Source organism: Cheilinus undulatus, linkage group 6 (genome assembly GCF_018320785.1).
Source record: "Cheilinus undulatus linkage group 6, ASM1832078v1, whole genome shotgun sequence".
NCBI classification, from domain to species: Eukaryota; Metazoa; Chordata; class Actinopteri; order Labriformes; family Labridae; genus Cheilinus; species Cheilinus undulatus.
The window spans coordinates 40,829,514-40,852,713 of NC_054870.1; the positions used below are offsets into that span (position 1 = coordinate 40,829,514).

Consider the following 23,200-nt stretch of genomic DNA (forward strand, 5'->3'; position numbering starts at 1 on the left):
CTGTTTGGAAGCACTGATAGCCTACTCAGTACCTAGTTCAAACGTTCCAAATTCAAAAAAAGTGTAAAATCTCGTCTCGTGGGACTAAATCTCATCTCGTCTCGTCAGGCAAGTGTCTCGTTACACCCCTAGTAGTCAGTGCTGATATTTTTCATCATGTCTCTTGCTGTAACACTCATAAAATTCTGCCATTTCCATTCATCTTTGTCCATGAAAACAGATAAGAGTTGTTCCAACAGTCACTTGTCTTCTGTAACGAATCGCTTCTCTGAATCAGTCATTAATTTTGCTAAATGTTGGCATTAAGCTGATTGGACACAAAAGATAAACACCTGTAAATGACACTGCATCATCCCCCGATATTTGCTGCTGGCTGTTTTCCAAATGTTGAACTGATGCATATGTGCATCCCTAGTGTGCTCTACACTAGGGATGTGAATTGATAAGATTTATCATAATCAATTTCGTTACTGATTTTTCTTATCGATTCCTTCCTGTGAATTTTCTTTTTGGATTGCTAATAATGTTAAACATCAAGTATTTGGGAGGAGAACATTCTGAAATACATACAAAAGTATTTTTTGTTGGAAGTGTCACAGTTAAAACAAACTGCTCTCTGGATCTTTAATCTGTGAACTTGAAATTAGAATAAGGCACTACCATTCATTTTCTTTAAAGACAAAACCTTAAAATAGGGATGGGACCGATCCGATCCAGTATCGATATCGGGTCTTATATGGACGTAATTAATAGATCGGATATCTGACTGATGGCGCCGATCCAAGTGACCGATCCAAATCCATCCTACAGTTTGCGGTAGACCATGAACACACCGCAGTCTAACACGAGACAGTCTGTGTGTAACTGAGCGAGTATTAGGATATTCTAGGTATACTAGGTATAATTACCTAGTAGATTAAGTGTAAATCTATATTTAGAACAGTCAAAACTAGTCTAAAGATGAGAGAACACAAAGAAGAGTGGGTGTGACGTTAGCCTGATAACGGACGGCACTAGCATTGAAAGCTAGCGCTGCCCACCTTTGTTTTTTCTTTGCAGATTAATAACGTGCTTTGATATTTGGCCTCTTTTCACTTCGGGTGAGTAGTCATACGTGAGCTTAACCCTCGACAGCCCACATACCACTTTATTTCCATTTACTACTTTGGAAAACTGTTGCACCGCAGTCTTCCTTCTACACGCTTACAGGTTAGCCTGCACCGATGTTCTTATTGTTTATATCCTGTGAAGGGTCAGAGAGGAAGGCTGCGGCCATTAACTGAAGCGACAGCGGTTTCTAGTGGCGGGAGGTTCATTAAAGACAGTATAGACAGGGATGTATAACTTATACTCAGTTGTTTTTTGGATAATGTAAGGTATTTATTTTTTAGTAGTAGTTCAAATGAATTTGTTTGGAATACATTTAAATTTAATTCATTTTTGTATTTTGTTTCTTTTTTAATAAGAGGAGCTGGGTGGTTTACTACAGCCTCAAGTAACCTCATACATTATACCAACAAAAATAATAATTGTTTAAAAAAAAATATATATATATATATATATATATATAGGAATCAGTATCGGTATCGGCACATATTTATCAGAATCGGATTGGAACTTTTAAAAAGTGGATTGGTGCATCCCTACCTTAAAATAAATACAAAACTAGTCTCTGGATCCTAGATCTCCAAAGGTATCAAAATAAATCAAACTCTTGTGCAAAATTAAGAGTTATTGGGCAAAAGGATGCATGTCATGCATTAGACATCACTGTTTGACAGACGTTTCACATTGCCCTGTGTGCGTCATTTTTGGAGAAATGAAGCCACACTTTTGACCACTTTAGTCTGTTTTTTTGACAGTTCACTAGAAATGGGTGGTAATACGGTAATACTGTATCCTAGGTCAGTTTTGCAAAGGACGAACACACACACACATATACTGGTGCACCAATAGTCGCGCACCACAGCTTGGTACGGCACAGGCACAGCCCTGGCACTGTGGTATTGTCTTCTCTAAAGTCAAACTGTTAGACGTACACCGCTGGCTCCAATGTGATCTAAGACAACATGAGTTTAAAAACGCTCTAATTTTTCTTTCTAGGAGCAGATCAGTGATGAGAAATCATCAAGTATATCCACAGGTGCTGCGTCCTGCTGCAGCCATGCCAAGTACAATGAAAACCACTGAGGGTTTTTAAAAACATTTAGACTTATCTTTACCAATTTAATGTGAAATGTAGATGAAATTAATCAGTGCTTATTGGTCATTTTATGCGCTTGAGTATTCTGTAACATTTTATAAGATCGTCGTAAAGTAAACACTCAGCAGGATGGAGCTCGCCATCGACGCACAACGCGGACATAAATAATAATAAAGTCCAATTTTTATCTGTTTAAAAGCATACAGAACATTACTTCACATTCCCAGATTCTTTGATATTAGATTTGGATTATCACTTTTCATCTTACCTCTGGGAGGAGAGGAGGGGAGGAAGGAAAGAACACACGTCTGTGTCATTGAAAGAGAAAAAAAGAGAAACTTCATGTGATCCCCTGCCCTGATTTAACCTGTTTTACTTAAATAATTCACTTCTCCCACTCATGTGAATGTCTCCTTATAAACATGTTTTATTTTAGACTCGAAGCATTCTGATTAAGGATTAGATGAAGCGCTGCAGAGGCGCGCTCCACTCGTATGTATGCATGCATGGCAACAAGTGCTTGTTTAATGTGCTTTTAAACACCTTACAGCGATACTATATAGCCCGGTAAATGTTTATTTTCTCAGCTTCTCTGTTCATGTTCGAGCCAACTGGAACCGGTTCTCAACGGGAACTGGTTCTCGGTTCCCCTCCCTACTCTACACAGCATGTAACAGTGTGTTTTTGTGTTCTCATGTGGATGTGGATGTTACTGAGAATGTAACATATTTCTGAAAACAGATGAGGAAAACCTCAAGTGTCAAAATTACTAACCTACATGTGCATGAGGCCTAAATCAGGCTTTACTTCAACACTGATGATTCAGTAGCAGACCTTTCACATCAGTCAGCATTGTACTTTGACTTTCCTTGCAGAGAAGGCAGCAGACCATAGAGATAAAAAGACTGTCCCAACATTAGATCTCATGATTAAGGGAACACTGATGACTATTTAATCAGCCAACTGATGACTAACCTCAGAGACTCTAAATCCTCTCACCTAAATATGGTCACATTTTTTGCTGAAAACAACAAAAAAAGCTGGCAGCCATCATGTTGATGGCTATGTCTTCTTTTAATAAAACCTATTGATAATAGGCATATTATCAGTTAGCATTGTGGAAATCTTAATATTAGGATGTTTTTTCACTTTCAGAGTCAAAGATTTCTGGACAAGGTTATCTAACATCTGACTATAGTGAGGTTAAAAGACTGCCTCGAGGGTGGAGTACTTCAAACAAAACAAAAAGAGAGAAACAACTTTGTTCCCCTCTCCCCCTGCTGCTTGAGCTACTGAATGCCTCTTCACTGGAGTCCGCTGTAGTCCTGGCTGCCAGCTGGACTACCCCTGACCTTTAACCACTGACCCCCGGCGTCACAGAATTCATCTACGATCTGTCAGCTTAAAGCGCTCAGCAGGGAGGACATCTTATGAAAAACTGTCAATGATGGCACGACTACAGGTGCTAACAGTGAGTACAGGTGTTACAGATGTTCCTTCCTCTGATATTCACCACACTTTGACCACATCAGACCACAGAAATCCTTTCATTGTTTGTCACGCTCTGATTTGTGTCTGAGTGGGTTTGCATGTCACGGTCCCATCAGTCCTGATGCTCCAAGGTTCAAGAGAGAATCCTGCTGTTTTTTGATGGAAAGCTGACTGCTACAGAGAGATCCGATTACAAGAGCACAGCGCTTTCATCCTTATTAAAGAAACATGTGCCCAATCTGTGCAGTCATGTCTGCATTTTAACTTTTACTTCATGTTTGTTTTTCCATTAAAAGAGATTTTCATCGAGGATACCCTTCCCTAGAAGGCTTCCTTCTCTCATACACTGATTTATGGGAAACAATAATAAGCTTAGCATATGAGAACAAAATATGATTAATAAAAAAATATTATTTGCATCTCAGTCAATTTAATTTATGCCTTCTTTTTGTACAGCTCCATACTTAAAATACCACTGGTTTCTTTATTACGCAGTCAAATAATTACAGACTCCCTGGTGACAAAGAAAGTCAAACCCAGCTGGTTTAATTAAATCATTACTTAATCTTTGGTCTGTTATTTATCCACAACTAATTGAGGCGCTGCTGTAAGAGCTGTTCTCATATGCAGGCCTGGCTTTACAAAGAGGTCCTTCAACTTTAGCTCCCCCAAGAATTAAAGAAATGTTCATTTTACATTTTTACTTGTGACAGTGAATGATATATTGTTAAAAATGATAGTTATTTAGACCTTTTTTTTCATCTGGATCGCGACTGTATGCCTGGAAAAATTAGGGCAAAAATTGTTCCGTATGGGAGCCTTAAGTGGATATATGTCCATATTTTCACCTAAATGTTTTATTTTACTCTGTTTTGACAAAACAGCTTAATTTTGATGGTTTTTCACAGTCTCAATCTATCCATCTCATCTATTATATATTAGCAAAGATGGTTTTCCCGTGACGTGTGTAAGAATGCCAAGCTCTCCAGAAAACAATTCATCTTACAAGTTATTAATTAAATACTCGGGGCTTCTCTCTTTCAAACATGTTTGTTTTGTCCTGCCGTTTTGTTCAGTCATGTGTTTTGTTCCATTTAAGATTCCAACATCTTAAGTTAGATACATAGTAGTTCTTAGGTTGTGATCTTTTATTAGCAAAGGTATTGGTGGGACCTGAAGCTAGACCAGTTGAGAACCACTGCACTGGAGCAAAGCTAGTCTAGCAGGGGTCCAGCTGAAAAAGCATACTTGCATCATTTAAAAACATAAAAAAGCTCAAGTCTGCACAAACCATAGCTTTTAGGAGAGGGAATTAAAAATCTTAATTTATACAAATCAAGAAATTTTAAGAATATATTAGTCATTTCTGTTAAACATTTGGATTTCAAATACAAGACATGTATTTATGCAAAAAGTTACCACAAAACAAAAGCTACAAACTCATATGTGCAAACGAACTACAGTATGCACCAGGCTTTTTTATTTGTTTTTTTAAAATAGATTTGGGTGCAGGTCTAGTTCAGTGGGTAGAGCAGGGCCCCCATATAATGAGCCTATAGTCACCAACAGACTGGTCATTGGATAGATTCCTGGTCTTGGTGCTGTTTGATGCATGTCTTCCTCCCACTCTCTCAATGTTTCCTGTCTCTCCTCAGCTATCCTGTCATAATAAAGGCAAAAAAAGCCCCAAAGTAATCTGAAATTTAAAAAAAATAAAAAATAAAAATCTGTTCTGTGGGCGTCAAAGATCTTAGGGCGGGCACAGGACCCTGTTTGCTCTGACCCTGTCAATATTAAATGCCGATATTTTTTAAAATCATGATTTGAAACATGACAGTGTAGAGGGGGTATGCTAAGATTAAAGAGGATCCATTAATTTTTTAGCAAAAAAGTTAAATTTAAAACTAGGATAAACTCAAAAATTTGTCTAAAAAGTTGTAAATTATAGAAACTTAAAAATTTCAAGATTTTTAGCATCATAAATTTACAGTGTAAAGTCTAAAACTGACAAGAAACCGAACTGAAAACACTGATTGTATTTTCTACTTTTTAACTTTAATCACTCAAAAATGTGAACTTTTGGTTCATATTTACTCAAATTTTTAAGTCGTACATTAAACATTAGAGCTTTTCTTGAAATTAACAGATCCTCTTTATTTCTTTTCTTTCTGGAGTGGCCCTATGCATTGTCATAATATAGGGTGGATCTTTTGTCAAGTGTATGCAGGCATATAATGTTGGGGTGTTCTCAGTGAAAAACAATTGAAATTGATGTTTATTTTTTCCAGGGTGGTCCTTAGGGGGGCTTAGCTTTTCATAGATACAAGTAGGGAAAAGAAGATTGGGACCTACTGATTTAGTCAATAGCAGGTAACGATTTCCATGTCCTCACTGCCCAATATGGTACTGTACATTTAAGTGATTAGCATAAAGTGAAAAATCTCTTAAGTTTTGATAAAGCAGCACCACGCAAGAAATAAATTCTACAACAGATCCTCCCTGATATTTTATTTTTGTTTTGTTTTTTTAAATTATTAAGCTATAATATTCATCCAGTGAATATCTTGTAACTACTTGCAGTCTATTTAGTCATGTGTAACAACTACTAAAGAACCTAATGCTATCTATGTTTGTTAGGTCTTTTAAAACAAGTGTTAAAACATTTTTATTTGCTTCTGCATTTCCATAAGTTGAATCACCTCTATTCTTCTACTCTTAAATCAGTATTGATGTGATTTTTCCTTGATTTAAGACTTTATTATTCTTTGCAAATTATCATTCTTTGCTACTTTAGTGAATGTTAATGAGTTGTAAGAGTGATTTTAACAATATTTCTTTATTTCAATTTTTAAAAATATTTTGTATTTCAATTTCTTGTTCTTTCTCAGTGTTGTTTTTAATTTTTTTCGTGTTTAGAATGGCTGTTTTTGGCTCTCTAAAGCACTCTGCTGTCCGCATGTGTGTGCTCTATAAATACAGCTGCCTTGCCTTTGTATAATGCGATGAATGTTGCCATGTTTTTGTGCACTATAATGCTCAGTAATGCACAGTACCGAAATGACAAATTGTAATCGGATTAAAGGTATCTTGTTTCATGTAATACAGCCTTCATCGGCTGTACCTGCTATTACAATTCAATCATTCACTCCAGATCACTAGAAGCACATTACACATCATTTTAACCCTCCGCAGCCCTTCCAAAAAAAGCTACCCATGCTACAGTCACAGGATGTGAGTCAGACCTCTGAAATGGCTCCACCAACAGGTTTTTCATTTGATCAAAATGACTGTCCTTGAGTAGTTTCTAGAAGTCGTACACCCACCGCTCCCTGCACTGACCTCCTGGCTCTGCTTTGTTCCCACGCTGTGCCCTGTGGACAGTCTGGCTCCGACCTTTTCAAACCATAATTACAAACCTGAAGAAAGCAGACAACAGAGAGAAACTGAGATGAGTCACCATGACTGGAGCATGATCACTCTCTGCCACTTACTCTTCTTTGCTTTATATGCTTTATACGACTGAGCCGATGCAAGTATTTGAAGGCATTCCTTATCAGTGTTTGTTTTTACAAAATCAAATAAACATTATGTTGAAAAAAACCATAGGAATGAGTGCTTCTAGGACTCAATACAAAGTTTGTTTGAGGTGCTCTTTGGAAAGGGAATTCATAAAGTTGATAATGAACAGGAAGAAAACTCCAAGGCATTCTCTTTAAGCATTAAAATGCCTTTATTTTCACGGCATGGTCATGTGTACCCCTTTAAACACACTTCAATGTGTTTCGGCATCAAGCCTTCATCAGGAGGTCAAACCTACTACCTACCTACCTACCTAAACATTATGCTGATTCACTCCTTGGTCCCTCCAAGACGAACAAACTAAACCTATAAAAAAGCACCAAGACCATCCCATTTATAAAGTATGATCCCTCTGATAAGGTCATTGCTGTTGTACATGTTTCTATAATATTGATAAAAACTGATGGTGCACAGTTAAACGGTTCAGAAATAGAGTAATAGAGGAAGAAGTAGGAAAATAGATAATATGCAAACAAACATGCTGCAGGTATGTTCATACAGCTCCATGTAGTTAAAGTATGTCTCATAGGACAGAGAGAAGCAGCTTAGAATATGTGTTTACTGGAATTACAGAGATATAACAGGACTGATATTGCACATGAAGAAATAAATTCAGAAGTTGACCAACCAGGAAAGCAGCATATATATTTCATGTACTGTATATGGACATATGAATGACTGAACGCTAAGCTAAGCTGAGCTAGCTAAGCTAAGATAACAAGAATTCCCGAGTATTCTTTCATTTAGTACTGACATTATAAGCTTTTAAACTTTTCTTGTGCAAAATGTGCACTACACAGACAACTGTGGGGAATCTCCTCAGCAGGAGTATGTGTTATCACTTCAATCCAGTGAGTAACATGCATCTTTTGCCATACAGGCAGGGGTGGATCAGACATAGCAGACTGTGTAACGTCAGATGCAAAAGCGCTATAGAGGGCGCTGATGGTCCATAGTGTTTAGGTTGCACCTCATGTGTGGGGGCTATGCAACCCCAGTTCAAATCCAACTTGTAGCTCCTTTTTCACATGTCACTCCCCACTCTTTTTCCTGAGTTCCTATGCAATACCCTGTCCTGTCTTTTTTAAAGGCATTATAGATAAATAAGTCTTTAAAATAGTCTTACAGGGAAATGATCAACATCTATAAATTTAATTTAATTTTATTAATTTAAGTTACAATTTTTTGTCTCAGTATTTGCTTTGCATGGAAAGAACCATCCTGAAAATATCATGTATTTCAGACAGCATTCACATGGCAATGAAGAGTGTAAAATGTTCCAGGACAGAGAGGTTAATCTCTAAAGTCCCAGTGCTCTTTGCAAATTAAAAGAACACAGTAAAGAAGCCCACTGTGTCCTCTCCAAACAAACCAACACAAATGAATCTCACTAAAGACGGTTACTTCTACATTCTGAGTTTACGTAGCCGTATGAACTTATCCCTGAGGAAAGACGCTCGCCAGAATGGGATTTCACTAACGTCCCTAAATCACTCCCAGCTGGCCTGACTGCAGGAAATGCTTCTTTCTTCTCAAAACCTCAGAGCAAATAGTACATGAAGCGTGATGCATTCAAGAGCATGTCTGTCTTAACTTATGTTGAACTGTCTGTCCAGGATTTCAGAGCGTTTAATGTCCTCCAGTCACAGTCTGCTCAGCCCTCTGTGCCGCCATGAAGGCCCCCCGTTCACCACTTAACCTTTAAAAGTGGTCGACTAACTTCAGAGGGAAAAATGACTCCTGGTTTAAGAAGGTGTGAGGAACCCCAGATCAGTGAGTCCATTATGATGGCAATGACTGCCGAGAGGTCAGCCACACAGTGACTGCAGGCCTGAGCGGGGGGTTTAAAGGGTCTCTAAGACATTTGAGCAGGTTCGGTCTCATGCTTGTGAAAGCAGTTTAGCAAAGAGGTAAACAGCCGGGGGCCAGCAATAACAGAGTGGAACTGATTAGAGGAGGAGGAGGAGGAAGGAGGGAGGGAGAGAGAAAAGAGGAAAAATGAGACAGCGACCGATAGCATCTTCATACCCAGAGTAATTATATTAGACAGCTATAGACGCCAAAATCTCATAGACCACTGTGAGTTTAAAATATCATGTGAAATGTAAACAACAGCCATTTAAGTTTCTATATTTTAGATCAGGGATGAGATATATCAACAAAAACTAAAATTGTAATATAATCATAAAAATAATTTGACAGTAATTTAACTGAAGTGTCAATTTTTATCACATAATCTCAATCCTGACCTTCTTGTCCTGGCAGCCTTGCCACTTCTGTATTGATTTAAAGTTTTATTATTTTCTTTTACAGTTGTACATGGTAAGCCCCCTAGGTGCATCATTGACCTTCCAACCCATATAAGCCTGCAAACCTTCTAAAATCATCTGACAGGACTTTGATGGTCATACTGAAGCTGTTTGAAGACTGACAGCAGTCGGTCTTTCATGCTGTAGGGATGCTTCTCGGAAGCCGGTCCTGAAAGGCTTGTAAAGGCAGAGGATAAAATGAATAGGGCAGAATATAGGCAAATCCTGGAGGACAATCATGTTCAGTCTGCAAGAGAACTACGGCTTGAACTACAGCGAAAGCTATACAGACATTGTTTAAAGGGATACTTCAACATTTTGGCAAATTCACCCATTGCCATAATCCCTATAGTCTTAGTAATAGGTTTGTTTGCTTTAGTTGTCAGTACAAGCCGTTTTTAGATCTGGGGGACTGATATACCAGCTGCTCAGCTAATGCTATGGAGACAGACGGTATTTTTTGCTTCCCCTCATCAAACTCATCAAATACACAGTCCAACAACTCCAAAACGCTCTCGTGGACAAGTTGTGACCTGCACATTCACCTAGCTATGAAATAATCATGTAACATTACGAGACAAAGTTGTTTTAGAGGCATATGCAAAGCCAGAACTACACTCCAGACATGGCTGCTGGGTGGAGTGATTTCAAAAGTGCACTTTTAGTGCTGAGGAGGAGCTGAGGAGAGACTCAGGGCCAGCATGGATTGGTGGTGTAAATGTGGGGCTTGCCAACCTGTGCCTGCAGAAATAGTGTCTGTGCTGTTCAGATTGGCATCTGGTGCTACCATCAATTGAAAGACTTGACCTATTTGCCTCTGGTGAGGAGGACAGCGCAAGAACAAGGTGTGTCACAACCATGGAGGATTTTGCAGCCCTATACAATCCTGCAGTGATTGAAACATTTTTCCATCTACCAAAACCCAACTGGAAGAAACGACTCAGGCTGGCCGGAGCGAATGGGCAGTTGTCTGTCGAGTAAGTTATTTATCTTGATGCATATCGCACATAGTGTCTAACTATTCTATAGTATAAACAAATTATGTATCACTCTTCAGCTTGTTACCGCAACATTTTACAATACATGTATAAACCATGATTATGTAAGATGATGCACATCACTCTGCAAACTTTTCCAAACTTTCTGCTACGTCTAGCCGATGATACTCCACGTGAAATCAAGTAACTACCGCACTGCCTGAGGTGTGCACTGTGTCACTCCACCCAGTGGTTTACTCGGAATGTAGTTCAGAGTATTTTCTTCATGTGTCGAAATGTTACATAATTATACGTTATCATTTCATAGCGTGGTGAATGCGCTGGTCACATCTTGTCCATGAGAGCATTTTGGAGTTGTTGGATTGTGTATTTGATGAGTTTGATGAGGGGGAAGCAAAAAATACCGTCTGTCTCCATAGCGTTAGCTGAGCAGCTGGTATATCAGTCCCCCAGATCTAAAAACAGCTTGCACCGACAACTAAAGCAAACAAATCTATTACTAAGACTATAGGGATTATGGCAATGGGTGAATTTGCCAAAATGTTGAAGTATCCCTTTAAAGACGACAAGGTGAAAGTTCTGGAATGGCAGAGTCAAAGCCCAGACCTCAATTCAAAAGACAATTTATAGGTGGACCTGAAAGGGCTGTTCACGCCGGATCCTTATGCAACCTGACAGCCTGAGAAGTTCTACAAAAAAGAATGGAGTAAAATTGCAGTGTCCAGATGTGCAAACCTGATAGATGGAAGGATAGATGGATAGTTTATTGTCACTGCATTGGACAAATGCCAGTCTCTTCTGTAGCAGCAAACACAGCCGTCCAATCAGTGGTTATAAATCCGCAGCCCCACGTCATCCATTCCACCGGGGAGGGAGAACGATGCTTGGTACAGCAGGTTTGTGTGGGTGATGCTGGACAGACAGTATCCAGGGTGTGAGGGGTCCATCAGGATCCTGGAGGCCCACTTGTGGGGACGACTCTGGTAGATGTCTTGAAGAGAAGGGAGGGGAGAGCCAAAAACCCCCTCTGGTCTTACCGAAGTCGGGTGTCTGGTCCCCTCTGTATATGGTGTAGCCTACTAGCTCCATGGCTAGGTCCGTAATGTTTTCGTGCAGCCAGGTCTCTGGTATTGTCAAGACACAGTTGTCCAAGCGGTGGTTAGAAATCCGAAGCCTTATGTTGTCCATCTTCTTGGGGCTGGTATGGCAGGTTTTAATGATTGGGACTGAGACTTATCCACACAGACTCAGTGCTGTGACAGCTGCCTTAGGTGCAATCTACTAAATACTGACTTGAAGGGGATGAATATTTATGCGGTCACTTATTTTACATTACATATTATCATTTCAATTACATTACTTTGTAGAAATCTGTTTGAGCTTTGACATTAAAGAAGGTTTTTTTGTAATTCATTCTGTCAAAACAATCAAATTATGTTGACCATAATTGATTTATTACATGCATAACATGGGGTGAACACTTTTTAAAGGCACTGAAAAACCTATCAAATAATTTGCCTACCATACCCTTAAGACTAAAAAATAATAGTGAATAGCTGGACTTTTTCATTTGAAGCCAGAGATCTAGCAATTCATGTTGTTAGACTCCATCTCTGTTTTTGTCCTGGTTGACAGGACGTGAACATGCTGCAACTTCCAGCAAAGAGAGAGGATAATCATCTTTCCTTTTTCTTTCATCACTGCTCTATCCTCATGATTTTAAACCTTTTCTCCATCTTTTATCTCCTCCCTTACTCTATCTCTCTATTGCCAAGTATTCAAAAGTCAGTGAAGGCTGTTGCTAATAAAAGTTAAAAAGGCTAACTATGAAAAGGAGGTGAGAGGGAGCAGAGGGAGGTGCATTCTTTCCTGGCTGCATGGGAAGACTTTTGCTGGAGCGAATGGGAGATCCAGCAGATTGGGATGGTGGAGGAGTGTAGGGGAGGGGAAGACAGAGGGGAGGAGTGTATAGGAGCTTCATCACCCCAGGACATGGAAAAAACATTTTGTTTCATCAGATTTCAAAGACAGAGCAATTACAACGGAGACGCAGGATGACAGGACATCCCTAAACCAAGCCTTAAAAAACTGAGGAGAAAAAGCCACGCCTTCAAGAAGTTTACAGGGGGATCTCATCCTCTCCTCTCTTCTCTCATCACCTCTCCTCGACATGGCTATAAGAAACACTAAAGCAGCACCCCAATAGCTCATCTCCATCTTCTCTGTGTCCAGAGAAGGCGGCCATTGTGTGCCCATTCCTCTCTCTCCGAGTCAGTTTCCTATTGAGGCTCTGAAAGGGCCTTTGAGGGGCCCTGTTTTGGCTGTGCAGCTCACCTGCAGAGGGGAGACTATGGGTCTATTCTGAAGCCCAGCAGCTGCCAGGGCAGAGAGGCTGGCACCCAGTGGGAGAGAGAATAGCTGCCACAGAGCCTTTCAATATGAAGCCACTTAGTAACAGAAGGCATGTGCCAAGCCTGCAAAGCTAGAATGAAGAGTCACCCTTCAGAGTTCACTAAATATCAGAAAAGTCTGAAACCCATCTCCTTCTTTTAGATAGATAGATAGATTAAACTTTATAGTCATTTTTGTTAAAAATGTGGCAGTTTAGCCGCTCTTTGGCAGAAGCAGCACAGACAAAAAACAGCGACATCAACAAAAAAAAAGACTAGGAACATACAACCAGATTGAACCTCAGTAGTAACAGAGCAGTTAATATACAGAGGCAGCGGTCATTTTTGCATGCCAGTTAGAACAATTGTGTGACTATTTCTCGTTGCTTCACTACCACATCTCTGTTATTTTTTCTTAGGTCTTGTTTCCATGGGTGTAGCAAGTCAAAGTAAATATCTATGATGCCCACTTGCCTACGAAACTCTTCCCCTACACAATATATATTGGTCTGGAATTTTCCTCAAGTACATGACAAACACTGAACTTTTGAGCTGGACTTTTAAAATAGCCTACTGAATTATGCCTCATTTCCAAATAAGTAAGTAATTGGTGTTGTAGATTAGTGGGCAATGCCCCCTATTGTTCAACGCCAAGAAGTGCCTTTTTTAACAGATAGCTAGAAACATGATAGAAACTACCTGTAGCCATAAGAGAGATGCTAATTGTTTCAATTTTTTCCCATCAAGTACTTTGTAATATGTTTTTGGAAAACACTGGCTCCCTAAAACTAACTACATGATATACAAGATGACTGTATTTAAAATCTAACTGTTGAACAAACTGATTGTGTTTAATGTACAATCATATTTTAACAGGAAAACATTACTTTGATTCACAATGTGTTAAAAGTGAGTAAACAAGTCCTTTTTATTCATATAAACTCAACTAACAATCAACATCTGCAACTAAAATAGCTGAAGCTGAAATGAAATAGCCTTTTAGCTAGTCAGCAGCCTGTTAGCGAAGCTAGTAAACTGCATAATTTCAATCTGCTGGCATCTAGATGATGTTCCAGAAGCCTGACAACTTGCACATCGAGGTTAACAAACAGTTTCTACTCCAGAGTCATTATTGGGCTTAACTCTACAGTAACTAGTCGTGTTGAAATTTATCTTTACCACGATGCATCAGGATGCAGACATGGACCATTCTGCATCTATACACAGACAGCTTAACCTTGCAAAGCAGATGGACAGGCCTGTTTCCGTGTTTCTCACTGGCGAATCCATCTTGCAAAGCTCCCGTCTGAACAGTTTGGGCCTGGTTAGAAAGTGACAGGACCAATCACCAACGAGGGGCTGTACTTTCGGGCGCCGCAGAATTGTGACATAAGCAAGCAGCGACAAGAGGCCGGTGCAATTATGGTGGAAGACATTTAGCGTCAATGCTGCTAAAGCGCCAGAACTTGACAAAATTTCTTTGTTAAAAGAAGAACGGAGAACATCTGTGAGTTGTTTTCCTTTCAAAAACGACAAAAGTCGTGTACTAACACGTCTACAGTTGCCATGGTTCGCATTATGCTGTTCTATATAGAGTTTAGCTGTGCATGTGCACCTTGGTAACGGCTACGATGCCACGTTTTGGCTCTAATTGGCCCGTAAAGATGTGACAGACAGAAAGTTCATCCAATCACTGGACTTTAATTTGTTTGTTATGTTCCCCACCAACATTTTATAACTAGAAATTTTTGAATATTTACCATTGTGATCATTAAATGCATTAGTGTCAAACATTACTATAAGACAAAACACATATGCGGAGAGAAGATTGCAAACAATGAAATGTAAAATAAATGAACAAAAAGCCCATTATGATTGATTTACCACAATCCTTACACAATTAAACACTACCCAACAACCTGCCAAAAATATCTGGCACTCTGAGCATGTGTTTGCATTACATTTATGCAGATTTTTAAAAAGAGCATCATCTTTTCAAGGAGCAAAGTTATGATCGATCATTTCAATCAAAAACTTTTTTTTTGTTGTTGTTGTTTTTAAACCATGGATGCCATATCTGGCATCCCTCTGCTCTTTATGTCCATGTGGACATAAAGAGCAGAGGGACATCCAGCTTGTTATCAGTGCACAGCTCAAATGCCTGCGACTCTGATGGTACTGGGTTGCATTAGTGCCTCTGGTGTTGGCAGCTCACACATCTCGAAAGGCACTATCAATGCTGAAAAGTATATAGAGGTTTTACAGTAACATACGCTCCCATCCAGACAGCATCTCTTTCAGGGTAGGCCTTGCAAATTTCAGCAAGACAATGCTAAATCACATACCACATCCATCACAACAGCATGGCTTCACAGAACAAGTGCCTGGGTGCTGAACTGGCCTATCTGCAGTCTAGACCTTTTACCAATAGAAACATCTGGCTCATCATCAAATATAAAATCCAGCAAGGACACCCAGGACTGTTAAAAGCTAGAATCCTACATAAGACAAAAACGGTAAACACGGCTCTGTCCCTACTTTTTTGAGGCGTGTTGCTGCCATCAAATGCAAAGTGAGCTAATATTTTTCATGAAATGGTAAAATGTTCCAGTTTCAGCATCTGGTATTTTGTTAATGTTCTGTTGTCAATAAGATTTGAGATTTGCAGCTCATTACATTTTGGCTGTATTTAAATGTTGCACAGCACCTACATGCTGTTTTGGAATTGAGGTTGTATTTTTGGGCAGAAGATGTGACATGACAAACTAATCTGTTTTGTTGGTCAAAGATAAGAGGAAATGTTGACATGGTAGAAGCTTTACATAAAGAACATCAGTATTGGTATCAGCCTTGATTTTTACAGTTGGTGCATCCCTTATCAATTCTATTCATTTTTCATTCTATTTCTAACAGTAGACTTTTGTACACTACCTTGACCTAAGTCTTAGTCTTTAGATGAAATGTCTTTTAGTTTTGGTCACATTTTAGTCATTTCTATCCTTTTTAGTTTTAGTCTAGTTTTAGTCAAAGAAAAACAAAACAAACAAAAAAAAAAAAAACATTTGATTCTACTTTTAGTCCATAAAAAGTCCTCACATTTTAGTCTTAACTTTAGTCCAAGCATTTATTTTCTTACCAAATAATGGTAGTGTGTTCTATGCACTCTGCCAAACATGGGATCCCTGCTTTCTACAGCTGAGGGGCAGAATAGCTGCAGATGCATTGTTTTTTGACAGATTTGCCCACAGTGGAGAAATATCACGGATTTTAAATGTCTGACAAAAACTACATTACATTTTAGTCGTGTTTTAGTCATCTTAACGAAAACTAAATTTACTTTTTGTCAGTTTTATTCATCGCATAACTATTTTTGTTAGTCTTAGTCTAGTTTTGTCATGGAAAAAAGGCTGTCGACAAACATTTTAGTCATGGTTTTAGTCACCAAATTTAACACTGTATGCACAAAAAACACCCAGACAAGTCCCATGTAAGCATAAATCTAAACCTTTATTCTGATTCTGATTTTTAGAGATTTGTGTGTGTTGTATGGAGTTTTAAAAAAATGTAAAAAGTCAATAGATCAACAGGTGAGATGTTGGCCTGGAGGACAAAGAATAACTTTGGCACGTTAGCAGATGCATACTACCAGACTGTTCCCTCAACAGCGTTCAAGAATAACCCCCAGAACTGCTTATCATGCGACAGAATCAAGCTCTGACACCACTGTGAGGATCTCAGTGTCTGCAGGCCTGTGAAGAAGCCTTCAACACACAAAAGCCCCTTTTCTGTCAGCAGGCTAGCTCCCACACTGGCGCTAATTTACGATGCCCTCACAGCAATTTCCACAGCCAGAGAAGTTCAATTGTGTTTTCCAGCTCATTAAGCATCAGCACAACAAAGCTTTCATCTTCTCCTTCATCTCCTTCATCCCCCTCTCCTTTCCCTCTACATGTCTTCCCCGCTTTATCTGCCTGTCTGATAATCTCACCCTTTTTTTCTGATCAGTAAAGATTAAGACATAAAGATAAAACAAGCTTCCTTAATAAAACTATTTCACTTTTAATTCTGTTTCAGTCTTTTTTGTGTTTTGGTTTATTTAAAGCATGGCGCCAACTCTAAAGGTTTCCCTCATGGAGGCGTAGGGAGAATTTAATGGTTGTTTATTCAGGGGCCTCCGCGGTGCCCTCCCATCTCTTTCAGAGCTTCAGGAGACGACGTGGAACCTTTTGTAATCTCCGAGGAATCAAGTCAGCATATTTGTTCAGGTTGTCACTGTGCTGAGATCACAGACCCGCACTTGCATTCTCACACAAATACATGTTAGTGTCCTAAATATATTTTAATTAAACTTTATTTTTCAATCATAAATCATATAAGGAGTAGGATTTGCTAAAACTTAGAGACATAGGTGTGTAAGCAGAGCATAATACCAGCTCCAATCTGCTGACTGTTGGGAGTAATCTGCATGAATGCAGAGGGCAATTCCCACCATTTCAAGCTAGCTCAGAAATGCCCCTAAGCAAGGCATGTAACCCCCATTTGTTCCAGTTTCTGCCCCTCTGTGGTCACGAAAATACAATAATTTATTGACATAATTAACTAGACCAGAACATTGTTTGAAGTCCATGTGAGTCACAAAATATTCATCTGAAATGTGGACAAATCCCTTTGAAACTTTGAATAGTTCTGCATCAAAGAAGTATCTTTTTAGTATTAAGTTGTTTGCACTAGATGGTCTATTAGAGGTTTTTGTTCTCTAAATTAGACTTCAAACGGATCACAAGTACTGTTTTAAAATGGCAAATGCTTGGTGAAAAATAATCTTTCCCTAATATCTTTTATAACCTTTTCAACAAGAGAACTAAAGACAACTAAAACAGTACGGCTTTTTGTGCTCAAATAAGATGTGAGCTGCAATCCTATGTGGGAATACCTTAAAATCTGTCTTTTTCTTTGTTTTTCCCCTCAGAGTAAGATATGCCCAAATATATATTGTCTGTTGCATATGAGGGTACAGTCAAAGTCAATCTTGTTGCACCAGTGAAGTGCATCAACACATAATATGTAGTTTATTCTGTATGGAAATTTGAGACTAGAGATCATGTTTTACAGTAATTTCAGCAATTTAGTACAACTTTAGGCACAAGTACTCAAGTGCTGGCTCATTATATTTTACCATAAAAAAAACACAGATACTTCTACTGACCTGTCGGTGGCTCACTTTGTTTTCTGCGGCGTGCTGCTCATCAGTACTCTCAGCTCTGAATGAATTAAACAAAAGATGACAATTTAACTGTTGCTAATAAAAGGTACAAACACAAACACCACAGCCTCGTCCTTCCACAACACTTAATGCAAGCATATCTCCGGTCACCACAATAAAAAAAGACAATTATCAGATGAACTTGAAAAAAAAAAACTTCAAGTGGTAACAAACAATTGAATTCAGTTTTCCCAACTCAAATTAACAAGCTGTATTAAGACAGTTCCTTTGAGTCTAATGTCGAATTGACTTTTTTAAGTTTAGCTACACCGTGGAAACCTTCCTAGCCTTAAAAATTCTGTTCAAGTCCAACTCAAAACAACATGTTTAAGTACTTTTCATAAAGCTACACAGTCTTCATCCACTGTAATTTTCCCTTATTTCTATTACACACAATAATCTTGAATATTTACACCATTCATGGCACATTAAGACAAGTGACTGCAAGTGAGAATAACTGAAAGATGCACACTGGACCAGGAAGTCCTCTCCTATCATGTTCAGTGTACCATCTGTTATAAAGTGTAGTTTCTCCTCACAGGTGAGACTTCTCTGACTGAGTCAGTTAAGTTCTCTCATGGTGCAAAAATGACCGCATGAAGGACCTCAGAGACATTGCATGATATACAGTATGCATTGGTAGCTTCAATTAATCAATCAAACTGTTTTGGATCGTCTCATTCATAACAAAATCATACAAGCCTCCTTGATGGTCTTTGCAGTTATAAATGGCTTGTATTTCACCTGAAATCCTTACAGCTGGTACTGATGCTGATTTAGCTCTCTCTCATTTTGCAGTAGACCCAAAAAGGGTACCATGTCTTTGATTCAAACATTAGTTTAGCCCCAGAGTCCACACAAACAGATAACAACACATACTATAACGCTGCATTTGCTGCTTAAGTATTTGTTCCCTATGTCTACTTTTTTTTTTTTTTTTTAAATAAAATAGACATTTTGTCTGGTTATTGGCATATATGCTCGCAAGAACATGTCCACAGGTGCCAGCATGTGCATTTGAGACAATATAGTGGAGAGTAGCTTGTGTTGGGCAGGAATCAGAGGTTTTATATAAGCAAGGATAACTGCAACACTGTGGGGTCAGAACAAACAAATTAGGAAATAAATGTGACTAATGGCCATAAAAATATAATGAACTTAATTGATCTTATTAAAAAAAAAAAAAACTTGTGCAGATCATCTTTAAGCATGAGTAGTCTACTTAAAAGGGCCAATAAAATGACCTTGGGGTCCTGACCTGGCCACAGGGCCTCCAATTAAATAACCTTGGTTTAAACTGTCAAGATGGAGTGCATCTGCTGTCATATGAGTGTTTTTTAGAGAAGACAATTTAAATAATGCCGAGCAGTGTCTTACCTAACATTCAAATAGTCAATAGACTACAGTTGGTTGGACTTAGCCAGAGCTCCAGTTTTAGCTACACCACACTTTGCTCATTACAGTCTCCCAGCTGCCATTAAGGGTGGAAGTAACAAACATAAACATAACTGACAAAAGTGAGAGTTATGGATATTATATAAATATTGACGAGATACTTTAGCCTTATTGAAAGACTCAGCACTCAGTGAAGAGATCCCTAAACTTTATACCCTCAATATAGGCCCCCACAAGCCAACCATGCATGCAGACCAATGGGCTGCAAAATGCCAGCGCTTTGCCAGGGTTGTCAAGTGGAAAATGAAGGGCTAAAAATGTATGTGAATAGAAAAGTTGAAGGATGCATCATAATTTGATGTGATTAATTTGAGGTCAATCTGATTAAAAAAATATTTTGGTAGTGAAAACATTTTTTATCATTTCCCTCGTTTTAGATAATTATTTATCATCTATGATACAAAAATAGACATTTATCATTCAGGAGAAGGTATGCTGAGGGGATGAAATGTAAAAATACATTCATTTCCTATTTTCTTCAAGCAATGCTTTTAAGAGTCAAAATGGGAAAGTGTGGCCAAGGCAGGGACATTCACAAGAATTTATTTATATTTTCTTGAGTTTATAGAAATAATTTAGAACTGCTCAAAACAGAAGGAGACATTATGTTACCGGTTGTTAAACTAGCTTAAACCGGTTGAACTTCTGGTTAGCATTAGCCTAGATACTTTTTGGGGATGGGGGAGTCATTCAAAAGCCATTTCGCACAATTATTTTCTCAATGTTTCGGCATAAACTTACCTTTATTCCTCTTCGGAGAAGAATTCATATCACTCCTTGGCCCAGTTAACCAGTTAACCGCTGACTGGTAAACTGTCGCCCATCGCCATTACTAACGGTCAGCAGCAGTTTCCTCTAAGGATACCCTTCAAAATAAAAGTCCCTTCCACTGTCAACGGTTAGGAAAATACACGCACAGTAAAGCAAGATAAAATCAGAATAATTAAGAGTTTTATCGGGCTTTCATTTTGCAGCGAGAGCAAATTGGGTAACTGAATTTAAAATATTTTTTTAGTGACAGTGTCCAGTTGGGATGAAATGAATTAATTTACAAAATATGGGCGGCTCACAGTTCAATTCAATTAGCACATTTCACACACAAATGTAAACTCAATGTGCTTTAAAAAGATTTAAAAAACAAAAAGTAAAAGAAATAAACAACTTAAACAATTTAAACCTTTGTTATTCAGACATGGTGATGTATCATTATGCAACCCTAGTTCTAAAAAAGTTGGAGCCCTGTGTAAAATGTAAACAAAAACAGAATACAATGATTTACCCATATTTGATTCACAAAAGAATACAAACAACATATCGAATGTTGAAAATGACACATTTCACCAATTTGTGAAAATATTAGCTCATTTTGAATTTGATGGCAGCAAGACATCTCAAAAAAGTAAGGACGGGGAACCAAAGGGCCAGAATCACAAATTAAAACTGCTAGAGGAGCATTTAGCAACTAATTAGGCTAACTGGCAACATGTCAGTGACTTACCTGGGTGTAAAAGCAGCATTTTAGAGAGGCTGAGTCTCTCAGAAGTAAAGATAAGCAGAGGTTCACCAATCTGTGAAAAACTGCACCTAAAAATTGTGGAACAGTTCCAGAAAAATGTTCCTTAAAGTAAAATTGCAAAGACTTATCTCAAATTGTATTAGACATAACTTTCTGACTCTCAAGGTGAGAGTCTCACCCCATTCTTCAGTTATTCATAGTCATAAAATTGCTATAATTTCCAATTATCCCCTGTTTGCTGCTCCCTTTAAACTGTAAGACTTGTTCTGTAGGTTCTAATAAAGTCTTTCTCTATTTCAAAACTCAGGCCCTTTAGAGGAAAGATGCACCACTGCATGTTAGTGTGTTTTTGTCATTGTGTGTCAGGTTTCTCTTACTTCCATTACTCCTGTGGTGTCCCCTGCTCCTCTGCTGTCATCACCCTCATACCAACACCCCCTTCATCTGCTATCATGACCTCACAATAAAGAGTCTATGATAATTTGACATCCCTAGCCTCTGTTAGTGGGTCATTCTCTAACATCATCATCATCATTATCATCACTGAGTGCAGGCTGCCATCTGAGTTACCCTCCTGCTGTCACCACCGTCGCTGAGCTCACCCTCACCCCTGGCTCGCTCCATGTCCAGAGAGGGTGTCCGGTTGCTTTTGCCCCCCTCCGTTCTTCCCTGATCACAACAAAACAGCAACAATATCTCTGTGTTCACCTGTTAGCACCTGGCACCGCGGGGAAAGACTCACAGGCGAGCAGGCATCAGCCAACCACTCTGCTTGTCTCTGTCAGACGCCATGTGGAACGCGCCTTCCTGTCACCAAGCTCAATATCCTACATACAAAACACACAGAGACATAATAACCTTCTCACTGCAGGCCTGTCAACACTTTCCCCCAGCAGCCGAGTCATGCTAACATACAGAGGATAAATGAAAAGCACTTAACCAATCAACAACCCATCAGGTAATTACAAAGGTTTCAAGCCTCATCTTCCATCTGAGTCTGCAGTAGCTTTGTGCTCCTCAAGAAGGAATTTACAGGGATATCATCCTCAGAAAAAATACTTTAGACTGGCATCTTAAGCTTAGGATAGTAAAGAAAGAATAATGTGTCAACATGTCAGAAAACAAAGTTCATAAGAACATTTTAGCTTTAAAGAAGCTACAATATGGTACAAAATAACTGTGACCTCACACTAGGGTCCTGGTGACTTTTGACCTCCAAAATCTAGTCAGTTCATCCTCAAGTCCAAGTGTGGGTTGTACCAAAATTGATTTTTAAAAAATCCCTCAGTGCATCCCTTAAATATTTTGCTCACAGGGTTTGAGATCATAGTGACCTTTGACCTCCAAAATGCATTCAATTAATCCTTCAATGTTACAGTTTTACTAAACAGACGCTTTTGTCCAAAGTGATATACATCCTGCATCCTCCCTTCTGTCAGGAGCTAGATGCATCATACATTTTTAGAGCAAATGCAGAAAAGTCCAAAACAAAACATTAATCTTGCAGAAAATCTATACATGCAACTAGCATATCTGGTACCCTTGGTCAACTTGTGGATGTTGTGCAGTTTGATCCTACCTACAGGTTCTTTGCATATGACATCCTGCAGCAGCAGAGAACACCCCTTGGGGACCAGGTAGGGATTTCTGCATAGAGAAACTCTACCAAAAAGGCCATGTTTTGAGCTGTTTATGGCTATGCTAAGCATTCTAAGTGCAAAAATATAAGCTTTTGTTGTGTCCCTAAAGTAGTGAAATATTCCAGCAATTTTTTTAAAGTTTTTAAAAAAAGTGACAGTGAAACAGCAGCAGGTGGGAATTAAAGCAGCCTCCTTCTAAAGCCTGGACGGGTCACTTATGTATGGTCCGTTTTAACAAGGCAGTTCGGTTTAGTTCAGTACAGTTTTGCCATGTTTTATAGCATATTAAACTCTAAACACACCCGTGTTTCCTTTTCTTTTGGTACCAGTTTGGCTTTTTAAATGTCGATTAAATG

The 23,200-nt window shown here is 38.8% G+C and overlaps 1 protein-coding gene across 6 annotated transcripts in view; it reads right to left on the reverse strand.

Annotated features, from left to right (window-relative positions):
- si:ch211-217g15.3 (uncharacterized protein LOC368914 homolog) overlaps positions 1-20,546 on the reverse strand; it is a 37,581-nt gene extending 17,035 nt beyond the window's left edge. For 4 of the 6 annotated variants that reach the window (XM_041790057.1, XM_041790054.1, XM_041790056.1 and 1 more), the window contains exons 1-3: positions 20,430-20,546; positions 18,177-18,231; positions 7,034-7,110 (exon numbers count right to left, since the gene is read on the reverse strand). The gene's annotated coding sequence lies outside the window, so the exon portion shown is untranslated. The remainder of the gene's footprint in view (positions 1-7,033; positions 7,111-18,176; positions 18,232-20,429) is intronic. The other 2 variants (XM_041790058.1, XM_041790055.1) reach the window with 1 other exon arrangement.
- Positions 20,547-23,200: the final 2,654 nt, after the last annotated feature.